Source organism: Miniopterus natalensis, chromosome 12, assembly GCF_054644295.1.
Source record: "Miniopterus natalensis isolate mMinNat1 chromosome 12, mMinNat1.hap1, whole genome shotgun sequence".
In the NCBI taxonomy this organism is placed as follows: Eukaryota; Metazoa; Chordata; class Mammalia; order Chiroptera; family Miniopteridae; genus Miniopterus; species Miniopterus natalensis.
The window spans coordinates 55847978-55865790 of NC_142092.1; positions in this window are offsets into that span (position 1 = coordinate 55847978).

Sequence of the window (17813 nt, forward strand, 5' to 3'; positions counted from 1 at the left end):
CCCTGCCCTGGGGAGCTCACGGTCTAGCGGGGAGAGAGACAGGGACAGCGGCGATCACTATGAGCTGTGGCTCTCGCAGTGGTGGAGGGAAGGGCAGAGCTCTGAGGGAGAACCGAGGAAGAAGTGGTTCATTTACCTCTGCTTGTTTCTCTTGTGGAAGTGATGTGAAGGGGGTGGCTTGGGCCACTGGGGCAGCAAATAGAGGAAGTATACGCAATCAAAAATAGAGAAGAGAGGAGGAAATAAGAGTCCTAATCTGACAGAAGCACGGAGGGCCTGACTAGACTGGGGATGAGTAGCTTTCCGTGGTGCTTTTGAAGTTGGGATAATTCTCCCACGTGCAACTGGGCTCAGGAAACAGAACCTGCCTCCTTGGTCAAGAAGTGGCACTGGCACAATACCAAAGGCAGAGCATGGGCTGCTCCTGTATCCCTGGGGAAGGGGCTCGGGGCTTCCCATGGGAGGATGGGGAAGCTGCTCTCAGAGGTTTTGTCTTCCTCTTCAGGCCACCTGGTTTGGCCACTGCTGCAGATGGGGACAGGCTGGGCCCACAGTGCCTTCTGTTCCTGGATTCCCCCCGAGGTGCGAGAACGCCCATCCCAAAGGGTACCTGGCCTGTCCCAGCCGCAGCTGTCTACGAGGAGGTGAGAGCCATACTCTGGCACCATACAGGACTCTCAGACACCGCTGTCATGGAATGTGCCTGGCGCCTGTAACTGTCCCTTATTTCAAATCCACAGAGCTCTCCACTTGGATCTGCAACTCTTTAGCCACAAGCCCAGACCCTTCTCCTGCCTGAGCGTTCACAGACTAATCCCCCCACTCCTCCACCCATCCCTCGCATGTTACACATGGTCCCGGGCACACTGTCAGCAGTCAATAAATATTTAATAACATGTCAATTGTACCTCAATAAAAAGAAGTTAAGATGAAGTCATACTGAATCAGGGTGGCCCCTAACCTGATAACTGATCTCTTTATAAGAGAAAGGGGAGGGAGGTTGAACACAGAGACGGAGAGAGACAGAGCCATACAGAGAGGGGAGAAGAGAAGGCCAGTGGGGGTCAGAGGCAGAGATTGGAGAGACAGCTGCGGGCCAAAGGCTGCCAAGGATGTCGGCACCATCAGAAGCTAGGAAGAGGCAGGAAGGATTCTTCCTAAGAGCCTTCAGAGAGAGAGCCTGGCAAAACAAGCAAACAGATACTCAATGGTTGACTGAATGTGGAGTGAACTTAATAAATGGGTGGAGAAAATATAGGAAATTATCATAGGCATGTGTCGTGGAGGGCTTTTTGGGCTGGCACTGAGCTGCTCCTCTAGGCACAGAAGCCAGAGAGGCATCCCCTAGCGAGACCACATACCAAGCGACGGGTGTGTTAAGTCGGAAGGTCTGTTGAAGAAACGTCAAGCGAGCACCTAGGTTTGAGTAAAATATGAGGCTGGAGAGGTTGGCTGAGCACAAATTGCAAGCACATGCAGTCATATTTGGACCTGATCTTATCAGGAAAGGAAAACTACCCAGATGGTAGTAAAGAGACTTTATTTCCATCAGAGCTCGGGAATCTCCTCCTAGAAACCTTTCAAAATTTCTCTAGAACATGTTGAATTGCCTGGACAAGTGATTGAAGTCACCCCTAAACAATTCTGCTTCTCTGCTGAGCATGGCCAGGCTTCCCGATCGGGGCATGCCCTGCTTTGCTCCTGTCTCTGACCATGCTCGTCCATATTGTGATCACTCCTTGCTCCCTTTTGCCCCACACTGTGGCCTCTAAAGTCCCTAAAACTGGGTGACAGAAATCAGTCACAGTAGCCAGAAATCTTGGGCGAATCCCATGCTGACTTTACTTAAATGCTGCTGAGGGCAGAGCAATGAGAGGCTAACAGAGCACCATTGAATCCAATAACTCTCGACCCCCAAGTCAGAGATCGCCTTTGAAAACACTCCTTGAGGTCATTACTTAAGTAGATCTCCAGATCTCTCCTCCAAAGCAATTCCAGCAGAAGTGTCTCTCACTGGGTGCCAAATGGTGCCAAATGGTGCAAATGGCTACCATGAAGTTTAATTTTTATTGTCCTACTTCCTACCTATATCACACTGATGGGAGAATTGAGAGAAGTGGAGGAGTAAGGCCTATAAGCATCTAGATTATTTTGGAGATGGGGCAGGTCATATCTGAAAGTTCCTGGGCTGGACACTGTTGAATTGTGTCTCCCAAAATGATGTGTTGAAGTTCTTACTCCAAGTACCTTAGAAAACATGACCTTTTGGAAACAGGGTCATTGTGGATGCAATTAGTCAAGTTAAGATAGAATCATACCAGATAAGGGTGGGCCCTTAATCCAACACGGCCTGTGTCCTTATAGGAAGACAGTGTGAAGACACAGAGAGAATGCCATGTGGTATGGCTGTAGGTGAAGGAACACCAAGGGTCGTCAGCCACCATCAGAAGCTTGGAGGAAACAAGGACAGATTCTGCCCAGACTCTAGAGGGTCCTGGACCTTGATTTTAGCTTTCTGGCCTCCAGAACTGTCAAAGAATAAGTTTACATTGATAAAGCCCCCCAGTGTGTGGCACTGTTACAGTAGCCCCAGGTCCAACACAGCCATGTGTTGCTGAAACAGCCTGTGAGTCTTTCTGTCCTTTCTTCTTGTCCCAGGAGCAACACTGTCCCAGGTGGATGGCATCTCCTGGGCAGGATGGTTCTGTGGCTTCCTTACAAGGAGCATTCTGAAGTATCTGCTAGCCCAGTGCTAGGCGTCCCATGGACATCCAAACTCTGCTTCCACTAGTCACGGTTAAAGCTTCACTAGAACAACATTAAGGGGAATTCAAAGCATGGAAAATGTTCATCACATTCCTTTTTCCCTAAAACTTGCCACTTTCTCTGGCCCTTGTCAGCATTCATCCATTTTTACCCATGCGTATGTGCTTGTGATCTCGGTCCACATTTATCCTTGTGATCTGCCCTTTCCCCTCCACACAACATGGTTGTTACATCACCTTACAGTGTCGGCCTGATATTCCATCCGGTCGTTATACCACAATCATTTCCTCATTTCACCCTTGTTGGTCATTATTTTGAATGATTTTAATTTTTATCTTTTGTACTCATTTAGATAACATTACAAAGAATATCTTTGTGTTGACGAATTTTGATTCCTTTGGGTTACCTCTTTAGGATTAATTTCTAGGATAGATTTACTGGCTCAAAGAGTACAAATTGTGTTAAGGATTTTGTTATATATTATTATACTGTTTTCTTAAAGAACAAAACCAAAATATAGTGCCATCAGAAAATATGTATTGAATGGGGCTTCATTGTATTTTTACTTACTGATTTCCTTTGTAGAAGTGTCCTGTGCTCATTGGTATTTACCTGTTGCTCTATTAGGTCCTAATTGTACTGGCTATCTGCACATCACAGGCATTAAAGTTAATCACTTGTGCTGGAATATTTTAGAAATAAATAGCTTCACTTTTACTATAACAGCAGTTAATTTTATTGAAGAGAGTTATATTATTTGGAAGAGTAGTTGTTATAGAGTTGAATTCTTTTGTTCCTTTGGACGTTTTACTATTATTTGCTACTTATCAAATTAAACATTCCTCCAAATTTGTGATTAAATATTCTGTTTTACTTCTGTTATTTCTCTGGCTTATTTTAATAGTTTACTTTTAAAATCAATTTGGGGTTTATTTTTTCACATCACATAAAGTGTAATCTAACTTAATTTATCTCCGAATTGTGATCCAGTCACATAAAATAACTGATTAAATCAGTTAATTATCCCAATTAGTTTTAATGCTTTCTTGATTATATACTAAATAATCCTATATACTTATTTTTTCTGTTATAAAAATGGATGCTCTTTACTCTTTGAATATTGTAAATTTTCATTATTGCTGCTTTGTGGTTTGGTGTAACTCCAGCATTTTGTTTTTTGTGTGCATGTTCTCATGCATTCATATTTCCTGTGAGCTTTATATTATATTTCCTGTGAGCTTTATATATCCCTAAATTCTAAAAGGAAACCATTTGATATTCGGGTTAGTGTCATTAAAGATACAAATCCATTATTCGGTGGGTCAGGGTGGAGTGAACTGGAGACATTTCTTCTAAGTGGTATAGTTGGGTGGGAAGAGTGGGCTTTACAAGTGGACCATCCTGGCCACCAGTCCCGTCCTGCCACCTGCTAGCTTGTCCAGGTTATTTAACCACCCTGAGCCTTACTCTCCCTTTGACCATGGAGAGGTAACAGGGCTTGCTCCAGAAGGCTGCCGTTCTGATTAAACGAGGGACGGGATGTGAAACACGCACACAATGCATGCCACGAATGGGCACTTAATTTTCAGTTCCTTTTAATTTTTTCCCAATCACAATGTGTAGCTTCATTTGACCTTCTTAAGCTTGCCAGAAATTTGTATGTATTATAAATAGATTCTGTTGCCCCTGTATACTTTCACAACTGTTTCTTGCCGACACAAAAAGATGCTGTAAATTACTGCCCTTTTATCTTCTACCTCACCCCTTTGTGAAGCTCTACATCACTGTGGATGGTTCTTTTCAGGTAGACACAGTGCTTCCCTTTGGCTTATGTTTCTGAAAGCCATCCCGTGTTCCTAAAGAGATGCTAGAACATTTAAGTTCCCTGGGCCGTGGGGGGGTTGCCTCTACTAAGAGCCAGGAGCCACTCTTGGTTTCTTTGTTCTTGGGTCCCCACTCTCTGGGCCTCTTCCGTAGAATGACTCTTCCATAGGAAGACCTGAAATATGAGTTCCACCTCCATCTCCTGGTGCCTGTCTTCAGCCAGAACCCACGCAGCCCGTGGTCGTTTCAGATTGGGAGCCTCCTCTTGAGCTGCTGTGGACCCGTCCCCCCTGCAAAAGCACATTTCCAGGGAAACGACCCCCTGTGGAGCAGAAGCACATGGGATGGCAGCGGGCTCAGGCACCTGGAACCTGAGCTCCGGCCTCGGCCGTGCGGCTGCCTGGCTGTTCCTCTTTTACTTATTGACAGCTCTCTCTCCGAGGAAGGATTTACGGCTGCTTTATACTATAGGAAAAATGCAGAAATAGGTTAGATGCAGGGGAGAAAGAAAACAGGAAAGCAGGGGCTGGAGGAAAGACGGAGCTGGGAATGACAAAAGCCCCAGGACAACTCCCTGTGCGCCTGTATTTGACCAGATTTAACCCTGAAATTCCTAGTAGTGAGAAGAAACAGAGAAATACTCCAGGCAAGTTACTTTATTTCCAGATCCTAGCTTCGCCGTTGATAAAATGGTAGTAAAAGCACCTACACTGTAGGACTGTCCTGAGGATGAGATGAAATAAGGGATGTGAAACCCTTAAGTAGAATGTGTGACACGGAGTGGAGACTCTGCAAATGCTAGTTTGTGTCATCACTGGGATTTCTTCTAGGGTTTCTGCCTGAAGTCAGAAATCCACTGACTTGGGCACCGCAGTTGCTCCTTCAGTCGAATTAGCTCCAGGTTTTATTCCTTTTCTAAGGTGGTAGAGCCTGAAAAGTGATGATTTCTAGTTAACTTCCTTACCGATCCCATGGGGGCCCTGGGGGAATTAATCTGCTTGCAGCAGGTATAATGCAGGTAAAAAAATAACGATGTTCCTTTGGGTAAGATTCTTATTCTAACCCATTTCCCAAGACGACCAGGCCTCGGTACAACAGAAAGCTACAGCTTCAAGGAGCCGTGATGGCCTATTCAACACCTTCTCTTTCCAGAGCGAGGGGGAGAGTTGAATTTTCCAGCATTACCCAGCTGGAGTTTGACACTCAAATTCGAGTTCTTTCTCTTAAAGGACCCCATTCACAAGAAGCACTAACGTGGAATTAAAGTAAAGGGGAAAAAATGCTGGTTTATTTATAGTTTAGGGAAGTGAGAGCCAGTTTGAGCTCGGACGGTTCATTGTTTCATCGTTATTACTTCAGCCGCTGGTGCTTGTCCACCCTCCTGGCCTCCGCTGGCCTTGCAGCGTCAGGGCCCCGCTGCGAGGAGGCGGGCGGGACGGCCCCGTTCCCTGGAAACGGTGCCGGCGCAGTTTCCATGGGGCGTGGAGGGCTGCGATGCTCACGGGGCGTGCTCTCCCCGGCGCTTTCAAGCGTTAGAGAGAATCGCTGAGGCGCATCTTTGGGCTATTTCAAGCGCAGGGGCTGCCTTCGGAGTGGCAACCATGCCCGGCCTCTCAGCGGAAAAAAACTGTTTTGAGGGGCAGTACTTGACACTCTGGATCACAGGCCGAGCTCATCATGCAGAAAGCTGAAGCCGCAAGCCCTGCAGAAAGAGGCCGGGCCCCTCTCCTGCCGGTTCCGGGCAAAGGAAAGCCCACAAGCATGGGGGAGAGGAGCCGTCAAAATGGTCATGGTGAAACGGTGCTAAAGAGAACCCGGGTCCTAGAGAAGGGCTCAGTCCCTTTTATCCAGGCTGATTTGTGCCAGCTACGTGGCTGGCACTTCCACAGTTCCCTCGTCTTACCTTCCGGTCAGCCCCGGGAGGCCGGTGGTGGTGTGAGTCTCACCTTACTCATGAGGTTACTCAGAGCAGTGGGCTGACATGCTCAAGGTCACAGTCATAACTCAGCCCAGGTTCCAGGCTGCAAGCCCAGTGCTCTTTCCTGGATTCCACTGCCTCTATGCTTGGGGAAAGTTAAAGGCAGCAAAGAACAAAACAAAAACCAACCCCCAACCTTAATCAATGACTTTTAAGTGAGCTCCGTTTCCTCCCGTTCCTGGTGTGGCCATTCATTGACTACCCTGGTGTCATCTTCTACATGAGTAAACTGTGTGCCGGGAGATGACTGCCGATGACCTCTGGTGTGGTGGCGATGCCACACGATGATTTTAAATAATTTATTTTTGTGGTCCAAAGCAGAGGGCTCTGTTTATCTGGGGAGTCGTGCTTCCTCTCCTCCCTTTCCTATTTCCCTTTCTGCACGGTTACTTGGGATGCCTGTCTCTGTGCATCTGTGTGCACTCGAGATCTGAAACCCAAGCCAGTGCCACCACCAGCTGCAGAAGCATGCCACTCACTGTCATTTTTGGAAACCAAAAATGACTGGTCGCATAACTGTGATTAGATAAAGCTTGTAATTTGTGTTTGCTGTAGTCAGCAACGTGGTATTTTGGGACAAACAGCCGCTCTATGCTACATATAGCTTGGAATTTGCGGCTTTATGTAACCTGCCATTGTGTGATCAAGGAGGTAAAGGAGAAAAAATGGAGAGAGAGTGGACAAAGGGAGAGGTCAGGGGGCCCCACTGAGCAGGCAGGCAGGGACTAGGGGAGCCTCAGACTTCAAAGGGCCCTTAGGAAATATGTAGTTGACTTGCCCTCACGAGGGACCCGGTCAGACATTGTCAGGCTCCTGAGCAGCACAATTCTTCCTTCCTAACAACTGGAGCCACTTGGCTCCCAGTGAGAGGTTCGGCCCTACCCAGGCTGAAGGAGGAATTCTGATTGAGCCAGAGTATGATTTAAGAAGCCCAAGTCTAATTCTCCAGGGGCTCAGCTTTTGAGCCTAGCTGTAGGTATTTTCTGATCGAGTGCTTCAGTTCTGAAAGGCCAGACTCTTCCCTGTCCTCGATTCTGGAAGCAAAGTCCTTGCCTTTCCTGAGTCTCAGCTGGATAAAACCTTCATTCATTCACTAAGCATTGACCTAGGGCCTTCCCATGCCAGGCCAGGAAGGGCACAGGGGATACAGAAATAAGTTGGCCTAAATTCCTGTCCTTCACACAGAGGCTCACTCAGTTCTGTTGTAGCTTCTCTCTCTGTAGAGTTTTTATACTGAAGGTGAATTCCCCTGAACAAAGAAGGTATGTCCCAAAATAATTGCTCATTTCTAACCCTGAATAGGAAATAGAAATGTTGACATAATTGGGCACCTCCATTTAACTCTGCCTTAACAGCTGTCTCATTATGTCAGTTTTGGAGACACTGTTACTTTACAGATGGGAAAACTGAGGCCCAGAGTGGGGAGGCAGCTTGTCGAAAGACACAGAACGAGGTGGTGGCAGATCCAGTGTGGAACTCAGGTCAGCCTGACTCCTAACCCAGAGCCCTTGCCACTGTCCCCTCAATTTTAGGGCATCCAGATGATGGCCATAAGCCATAAATTGAAATTTTTACATTCCATCAGTATTTTTAAGTGACTGTCATTTTCCTTAAGAAACACAAATATAAAGCAGGTATAGACCATGCCCTTCAAGCACTTACTAGCTGTGGGAGGCAGTAATATATGCACAGAAAGCTGTGCTAAAATGTAGAACATGCCAAGTGGATTCCCAGAAAAGAAGCAGAGGGTAGGGTGTTGGGAGAATTTGGTAGCTAGATTGCATGGGATCACCTTCTGTAGGGAGCAAGCGTGTGAGGTGACTCTTGGAAGGATTTGAACAGAGAGGAGGTGGACAGCAAAAGATCACTTTCAGTGGGGGGCAGCTGGGTGCTGGGATTGGGAGGATGGGCTGGGCAGGAATTGGGAAAAGGGGTTTTAGACAAAGGAGTGAGCATAAGCTCAGGCTTATAGGTTTAAAGTATTTGACGTGCTTGGGAAAAGGCGAATGGTCATGTAGCCTGTGTAAGAAGGACTGGAACAGTGAGGCAGCTGCTCCATCACATACCTGGGTGATCAACAGAAGCACACTGACCAGGCAACTCCTGGGTGTTGATGATTTTGCACATCTCAGGTGTATCTTCTGGATTCATCTCTGGGCCACATTTCTCAGGCAACCTCTAGAGTACAGTGAGTCAGTCAAAGTTTCTGCCCTTGGCTCTGGCTCGACTGAATTTTTAACTCAATCCAAGCTCTGTTTTCATGATACCAAATATCTTAATAAAATGTGACAAAGATACAAAGTTGTTTGGGTTATATCAGGGAGAACATCTGGATATTTGGAAACATCTGGAAAGTTTGCCAAAAAAACACACAAAAAACACTTTGTATCAAGTGATATTATGGGACACAGACAAGGTCTGAGTCACCAGTATGTCCTTTGGAGTTTGGAAAATGTGTTCCTTTGAGGAGAGAAGGAAATGGTCACTCCGAAGTCCCACTTCTGTCTCTGGTCCACTTTCATCTTTACTGTTTGTTGCAGATTTGACAAGCATTTCCACCTGAAATGTCATAGAACCTAGATGATTCACCTCTTATTGTTATGTTTCTGGGAGGAAAAAAAAAATAGGCTATCTTCCTTGTTTATTTAAAATCCAGTTCTTTTGTTAAATCTGAAAAATATTTACTAAGACCCTTCTTGGTTTGAGGTCCCTGAGGACAGAGGGCTGGCTAGGGTGCAGGCCCTGCCTTAGAGGAGGTCACTGTCTCATAACCAAGTAATCTCCACACGGAGTGATTGGAGCTAATAAAGGGAAGTGCAGAGGCTTTGAGTGCACAGATGAAAGTGTTATAGACAAGGGAGAAGGGAAAAGGCTGGCAAATGATCTGGTGGTGGAGGAATTTTGGTTTATTGTCTTCAGTGGTAAGTAGGATTTCTCTAATAAAGAAGGGGAAAAAGGCATTGTGGACTTAAGAGACAGCAAGAGCACAGGCCTGGAGACACCAGACGACTAAGATCGAGGGAAATGCGTGACGTTCAAATGGCTACAGGACAGAGTGCGAGAGGGCCATGGTGAGAGGTAAGGTCAGAGAAGCAGGCAAGGGCCATAGACCAGAGCGTACCATGTGTTATAAAGCTCTAGTCTTAACCCCCAGTTCGCGGGAAGCCCCCAGACCTCAAATCACACCTGCTCTTATTTCCTACAGCCAAACATACACCACCCTGGGACCTACCCATTTCACTCCCAGGTATACTGCCAAGAGAAAAAAGTATGCATGCCCAGCAAAGCTGTGTTCTAGAACACTCTCAGCACCTCAATTCATGAGAGCCCTACACCAGAAGTAATCCAGTGTCTATCAGTAGAAGAATGGCGACATAAATTACAATATTTTCATATAATAGACTATTTCAGAGCAATAAAAGTGAACAAAATAATGATTCTTGCCAGTACACGGGTGAATCTCACGGACATTATGTTGATCAAAAGAAGCCATTTATATGTAATTTCATTTATATGAAGTCCAAGAACTGGAGACCTAGTCTGCAATGACTGAAGTCTGAACAGTGGTTTTGGGGGTGGGGTATTGACTGGGAGAGGGCATAAGAGAACCTTCTGGGGTACTTGGGAGTGCTCTATACCTTGATCTGGTGGTAGTTATGTGGGTATATACTTATGTAAAAAGTCAACAGGCTCTAGGCTGAGATTAGTCCTGTGCACCTTCTGGAATTTTTTAACTCTATAAAAAAATAAAACAAAACTAACAAAAAATTTTAAAGCTATCCTCAATAAAATTTTAGAAACCCAGGTGTAATATTTGCCATTGTGACCCAATCCTCTTCCAAGAAGTCTCTCCCCTGTGACAGACCCTCTAGTCACCCCATAATATGTACCTTCTATGTATGAGATTTTGTTAGAGACATGTACTCCTAAGCTGGTGAGAAAGAAAAAAAAAAAAGGCAGCGAGTGCACAGAAAGGTGGCAAAGTGAAGCAAGCTGTTGGTTAATTTCACTCAGAACCTCATCTTCTTTGCCTCCTGAGTGACAAAACGCCATGTGTTACTTTACCCTCTTTATCTCTTAGTGTGTACCAGTCCTCGTGACCTTCATCATGAATTCAAGTATCTCTAATCTGGTGAAAAAAAACAACCTCCCCCCCCTTGCTCTGCCTTCTTTCCAGCCTTCTCTCTCATCTCCCTCTTCCTCTCCTAAACTGAACTTGCAAGAAAGCTTTCCAAACTCTGTCTCTCCTTTCCCAGGTGACATTCATTCTTCAAATCAATGCCTTGGAGGTCTCAGCTTGCTCAGCCTCTCAGTTGCACGGGGCATTGGTGCTCACTTCCTACAGCCTGAACAGCTCTCTTCCCTGGTTTCTGTAAGAGCCAGCTAGCTCTCTGGTGTGCAGAAACGGTTATCGTGTCCACCTCTGAGAGTGCCTGTGATGGAAAGAATAGCGTGAAAGACCCAACGTGTATCCAGGGGAAGGCCAGCTAGACCGCCTCCCAGGGCATCAGTCCTTTGTGGGCTGAATTTTCTGGGAATGGATTGGAAATATGGTGCCTGTTTATTTAGAACCTTTGTGTGTAATGCTTTACATAATTGGCAAAATGTAAATTGGTCCCTCTCTCATCCAAGTACAAATGCCGTTGAGTGGAAGTTAAAAAAAGGCCTCACCAGCGATTGCCTGGTTTGGCTGCGTATTTCTGTGACATGCTCAGGCAGACGCTGTCAGCTGAGCCTCTGAAACCCACGAGCACGTTGATGTGGTGGACTTTACACTAGTGATTCATTTCACTCTCTAAATTTAAACCCTTTATTAGTCTTCCCCAGGAGTTGGTCTGATTCAGAGAACACAAAAGACAACTGAAGGGAGTTCTAGCACCACAGAAAAATGGGATTTTTTTTTTTTTTTTTTAAAGAGAACATTTAATCTCCTTTGGCCATGGGAATAATTTATCAGAACTTGTTTCTGAATATAATTTGTATTAAGAGAACATTTTCCCACCATCCCCATGAAATAAATGTTAAACTAGTATTTGAAGAATATTGTGTGAAGGTATCACAGATTTTGATTCTGTCAGTCCCCACCAACCACCCTGTGAAGATGGATTAAATGTAAGAGAAACTTGTAGTGAAGTGGAAAAAATTGTGCTGAGCCCACAGGGAAAAAAATGAGGATTTGCTCAGTCCCAATTAGAGGACAGCTGTGATTGGCAGAAGGGCCGAGGAAAATCAAGTTCCTGGGAAACAGTGTTTCTTAGCCTTGGATACACTTTGGAATCATCTGAGCAGCCTTTAAAAATGCTCATGGCCTGGGTCCCATTGCCAGATCCGATTGTAATTGGTCCAAGGTGTGGACTGCAGAGTGGGACCTTCACAAGCTCCCCTGCTGATTTGAATGTGCAGTGAGGTGGAGGATTGCTGCTTTAGAGGACGGTCCAGCTGCTGGGAGTGCACCTTTCCCCAGAGACGATCAAGAGTGTGGTTCCCACAGGGTGTTCCCCAGGCCACAGCATCAGCATCACCTGGGAACTTGTAAAAAATGCACCTACTTGGGCTCTACCCCAGACCTCCTGAAGCAGAAACTCTGGGGAAGGGGAGGCCCGGCAACCTGTATTTATCAAGCCCTGCGGGGGACTTTGATGCAGTAAATAAAGTCTGAGAACCACCGATCTAAGGAAAAGTGGCCTTGAAGAGAAGCTGGGGAGGAAAGTGATGTGATAAGGAGCCAAGAAAGTGAGGCAGGTTCCCTTCAGAGCCAAGGTCGGGGCAAAGACAGCAGTCTGGAAGGACTTTCCCTAAGGAGGCCAGCATCTGGGAGAACCAAAGGTGGGATCTAGAAAGGTCAGACTTAGGCACAGGGTGATGCCAAACAGGTCCTCTTCCCAGTCTAGGGACTGGCCATTGCCCTTAGGCTCCATATTCCTCACACTTAACGCGGTTTTCTCAGCTAAATGTCTGATAAGAGGGTGTGCTTTGTGCAGAGGTCTGGGCTGCTGTGGTGCTCTGAGAAGCAAGGCAGGGGGTTCCCCATGCAGTAGAGGAGCAAAACCCGTTCCTGTCCTGCAGGGCATGCCTTTGCCTTTGTTTCATGCTAAGCGCAAACTATGGGCCTCTCGCTTTCTGGTTTGCTTTCGTTTCTGCTTTCCTCTCTGACTCACATCCAGTACAGTGGCTTTGGAGACAGTTGTCCCTTCCTCGTGAGAGTCAGAGACAAGGGATGAATGTCTTTATGGGGAGTACAGTGAAGGCCAACTCAGCAGAGAAGGTACAGTATGTTGTTTGGCTTCCTTGACTTGGTTCCATTTAGCAAATATTTCAAGCATCTCCATTCTGAGCTGGTTCCTGGGCCAGCCACTGGGGAAACAGAGAGAGGGCACAGACCTGGTCTTGGTAGAGCTTTCAGTCAAATGGAAGGGATTTTCTCATGGAGGAAAAAAATCCACAGTTCAATGCCTTCCACCTGAAAGGTGCTATGATCAGGGTGATGCTGTAGGTTTCTATCCAGACCAAGATATATTTGATAGTAAAAGTGTATATTACTAACAGTTATGCCAGGACAACAGGTATAAATCTGGACTCTCCTGGGCATCCAGGAAGCAAGGCCACATCCTACTCAGAGAGTGCAGTGTTGGGTGGTAGCAGTCAGCTCTTTGCAACCTGGGGCTAGACCCCACTGGCGTGCTGTCCCTCTGTGGCTCCCTGTGTGGTCCATGCTCCACCCATACCATCTCCTGGAATCATCACCAACCCCACACAGAGCACCACACTCCTTCTAGGAGGACTAGCCATGGCTCCAATGCTCAGATATAACACCCAGGCTTCTGTCTTGGCTGCTGGCCCCACCTCTGCTTGATATTCTGCCTGCAGATTGTTGGGCAGTGTGCAAGTCTTCTCAGAGCTGCATCTGTTTCCTGTATGAAATGGTTCTCCCATTATAGAGGTTTGTTGGGTTGGGAGGGACCCTGTAGTCTTGGTTTAGATACACACCTTTCTGCTTTAAGGTCACAGTTAAATACCAGCGTTTTAATTATACTGTTCTATCTGTGAAGATGTCTTACTGGGTTCAGACATCAATTTTCCCACTCAATATCCACACACAGTGATGTGTGAACACCATTAAAATGGATCTAAAATGGCTTCCCTAGCTCCAGGAAACATTTCTCAAGTACTATGTTCCAGGCACTGAACTAGGCTCCATAACACATTCAGGCTCTTTTATCTTAAGTCTCACAATATCTTTGTGATGTAGGTGATGCTAGACCCATGTTATAGATGAGGTGAAACAAATTCCCCAAGTCCCATTGCTCAAAAATAGCGAGACTATTTCTGCACTCACATAAAGGGAGCTTAAGACAAAGACCTGACTCAAGGTCACAAAGAGTGAGGTTAGGCTCATGAAGAAATTTAGGGATTCAGGGCCAGGAATAGGGGGAGGCAAGCAAGGTCATCATGCAAGGGCAGGGTCAGGTCTTATTTTTATTTGAAATTTTGGTGCTTTGTTTACCATGGATTTATTTTTTGTATTAATTTTGATTTGAAAAGGGATTGTATGAAAATTATATTTTATCTGGATTATTGGATTTTGGCACTTTCTTAAATTTTGTGCCTGAGGTCAGTGCCTTGCTTCTCTCACCCTAGTCCTGGCTCGGTGGGATCACCCCCTACAAAGCAGGATTTGACTTGATATGCAACATAGTCACTCATTTCCTGTGCACTTTCCCCCTCCCCCCAGTGTGGATTTGTATTAATAAACCACGTGATCTAGTTTCAGGCCCTTCTGTGTTCTAGTAATTTGTGCAGGCTTCCCCTCCTCTTGATAGCATGATAGGTACTCAGCCCTTTCCTCTTGCCTGTGCCTGGTCTTTGCTTCTGGACACTCAGGGTGAATTATGATATATGACATGTATAATGACCCCAAGGCAAGGACTTGGATTTTTTTAGCCTATGCACACATTCCTGTGGACTTTGTAAAAATGCTGATAAAAGCTTCTAGATCATATTTCTCCTTGGTAAACCCCTCCTTGACCTATTGCCTTCAAGTATCTCCTACCTCCATTCCAGCTGGGACCCAGGATATTAATGGATGCCATGATTAACACATGTTGAGCACTTAGTATGTACCAGGCATCATCTAAGATCTGCACATATATTCACCCACTTAACCCTCATAACAAGCTTATCAGGTGGAGATGACCATTAACTCCATTTTACAAATGATAAAATTCAGGCACAGAGAGATAAGCAATTCTCGCAAGGCCATGCAGCTAGTAAGCGGCGGAGCTGTGATTTGAACCTGGGCAGGCTGTTCCTAGATCCCTCCTATTTCGCATTCCTGGCTTGGCCTGATGGTGGGAGAGGAGTCCTTTCTTGGGCCATTGAGGAGAGCCTGGGAAATTGTCTTCTTTTACTCTAGCTTTGCGTGGGATCACATGACACTGGGCATGTGGAGGAAAACCATAAATTCCTTTGTTACGGGCTGAACTGTACCCCCACCACCCCTAATTTGTACCTTGAATGTGACCTTAATAAGAGACAGGCTCTTTAAAGAGGTGATTAAGTTAAAATGAGGCCATTAGGGTGGGTCCCAATCCAATATGACTGGTATTCTTATCAGAAGAAATTTGGTCACAGGCAGAAAGGAAGGGTTATGTGAAGACACAGAGAAGATGGCCATTCACAAGCCAAGGAGAGAGAGGCCTTAGAAAAACACATCCTACTGACACCTTGATCTTGGACTTCTGGCCTCCAGAACTGTGAGAAAATAAATTTCTGTTGTTTCAGCCCCCGAGTCTGTGGTACATTGTTATAGCAGCCTACGCAAACTCATACATCCTCCAAAGTATATTTCCAAGGTGAGATACAGAGACACGCCACCCACCAGTGCTTGGGAAATACCACCTGGGCTGAATCAGCTGCTTCTGATGCCTCTCCAAAGAACAGAGTGAGGAAACAGTCCTATGTGGTCACATTTCTACTTCCGGTCTCTCTGGCATGCATATTCTCTGCCTCTTTCCTCCCCTACTGAAGCCCCCCCTTGCCTTGACCTGGATTATTCCCCCACTGGTCAGCCCACCTCTCCTCCTCCTGCTATCCACTTCATCCAAAGCTTTCAGTTTAATAGTCCTAAAACATATCTATGATCATGTATGCCATGATCCCGCTCTAAAGCATTCCTTGGCTCCCCATTTCTTAAAGGAAAAAGCTTAGCTTGTCAGCTGTAGGAACTGTCATTCCACTCCTTCCCATCCCATCACTAGAATCACTAGAAACCAAAGGAAAATGCCTGCTACTCCCCACATATTCCTCCTGCTTTCCTGCCCTAGCCCTCTGCTCACTCTGTCCCCTCTGCCCAGCCTGCCCTTCCCTCCCTTTGCCTGTGGAAGTCCTACTGATTTTCCAGTCACGGCTCAAATTCCACCTCCTTTGTGAGGCCTTTACATCCGGTCAACTATTGTCGCTCCCTTTTCTCAAATCTCACCACACTGTCCCTCACGCCTCCTAAGTTCTTTGCATCTTACATTATATTTATTTGTGCATGTGCTCCATCTTAACCCCCTCCCACATTTGCAGACATCCTGGGAACTTTCTGGAAGGGAGGCAGCGTGGTGGCTTGGTGACCGTGTGTGTTCACTCCCCTCGCGGTTACTTATTAACTGCAGATGGGGACTTGAAGCCCGGGCGGCCAGCACATAGGAAATGAACATGAGCAAATGGACAAATCATCTCATCTCTCTGAGTCTTAGCTTCCTCATCAATAAAATGGGGATGAAAATAATAATGGTGATAATTCAAGCTTACAGGATAAATTTATAAGAAGTATTATGTAAAAAAGAAATTTCTTTATAAATATTCCTTGAGTACTCCACTAGAAAACAGACCTATCTCTGTCAATTAAACTATTCATTTCTTGCAAAGGCCTAACTCTCCACGAGGTTTTCTAATTGGGCCAATAATAAGTGCACGATGTGTTCATTTTCTCTGCTAGGTGCTGTCACATGTTTCCTCACTGACTCTTCCCAGAGGCCTCAGCAGGGAGGTGCAGAGATCATCCCTATGTTACAGAGAGCCAGGGCCTCTGACTAGCCTGAGCTGGGTCTGAGCCATTGCCACACAGCCTCAGAAAGTCACCTGGGCCCAGGGAACTGAACTGGCCTGTAAGGAGGCAGATCGGGAGGCTGAGACTTGATGGGTTAACTGGACAGTGCCTCCAGCTGGGGAGTCAGAAGGATTTCCAGGATTTACTGGGACCACGATTCCCCAGCTGGGCTGGACACAGTCTTGCACCTTGACCTTTGTGGGCCTGGTCGGTGACTGCGAGGATTTGGAATTTCTGGGCCTGAGCTGGCAATGGTCTCCCTGAGCCAGGAGTGGGGTAGCTCTGATGAGTAGATAATTAGGACGCTTCTTTCAGCTGGAGATAAAGTCCAGAGCCTCACTCCAGTCATTATCCTGCCAACCCTAATAGAGCCAGATTGATGGATACAGCGCGGAGGGAATTGGGAACATTCTTGTGCGCACTATATCACACTCAATAACCGCCAGTGCACAACGTGGGACTTTTATAAGCCATTACAAAACCCATCTTGAAACATCTCTGGGTGCGACAGCCAGCTGCAAAGCATCTGAAGTATCCCTGACATGTGGGCTTTGGTGGAGCTGGTGAGAATGCACGGACCCGAGAGCAATCGCGCGCGCACACACCAGCCAAGAGAACTCGGTCGTAAGGGAAACAGATGCTAGCGTTACAACCCGCCGAACGTCTTATACTGTATTTCGGCAAATGCACTAATCCCTCTTGTTAGACAAGAACAGAAACCCCCCAAATGCTTTCCATATGTCCCATTGTCTTCCTGGCCCTTTAATTCTATCTCCAAAGCCCCCAACTTAGCAACCTTCATATTAATGCTAAACATATTACATCAGTTCTAACACTGATATGTTTAATATGAATACAATTAAAGTTGCTTCAACATAATCCTGGTAAGATAAACAGCCATTGCTATTATTATAAACATCCCTGCAAGGTCTCTTGTAAAATATTATCAATACTAATAGAAGCCCCCTCCCAGCCCCTCACCCAGATACACGGACCAAACAATGCCACTGCCTCCCTACTAATAACAAATCTGTCCAGTGATTTAAACATCGGTGCATCCAATGTAAACACCATTATAGCTAATGTAAAACAGTTACCCGGCCCGGCAAATCTTCAACCAGAATGTTACTGAACAAAAAGAGCAGTTTC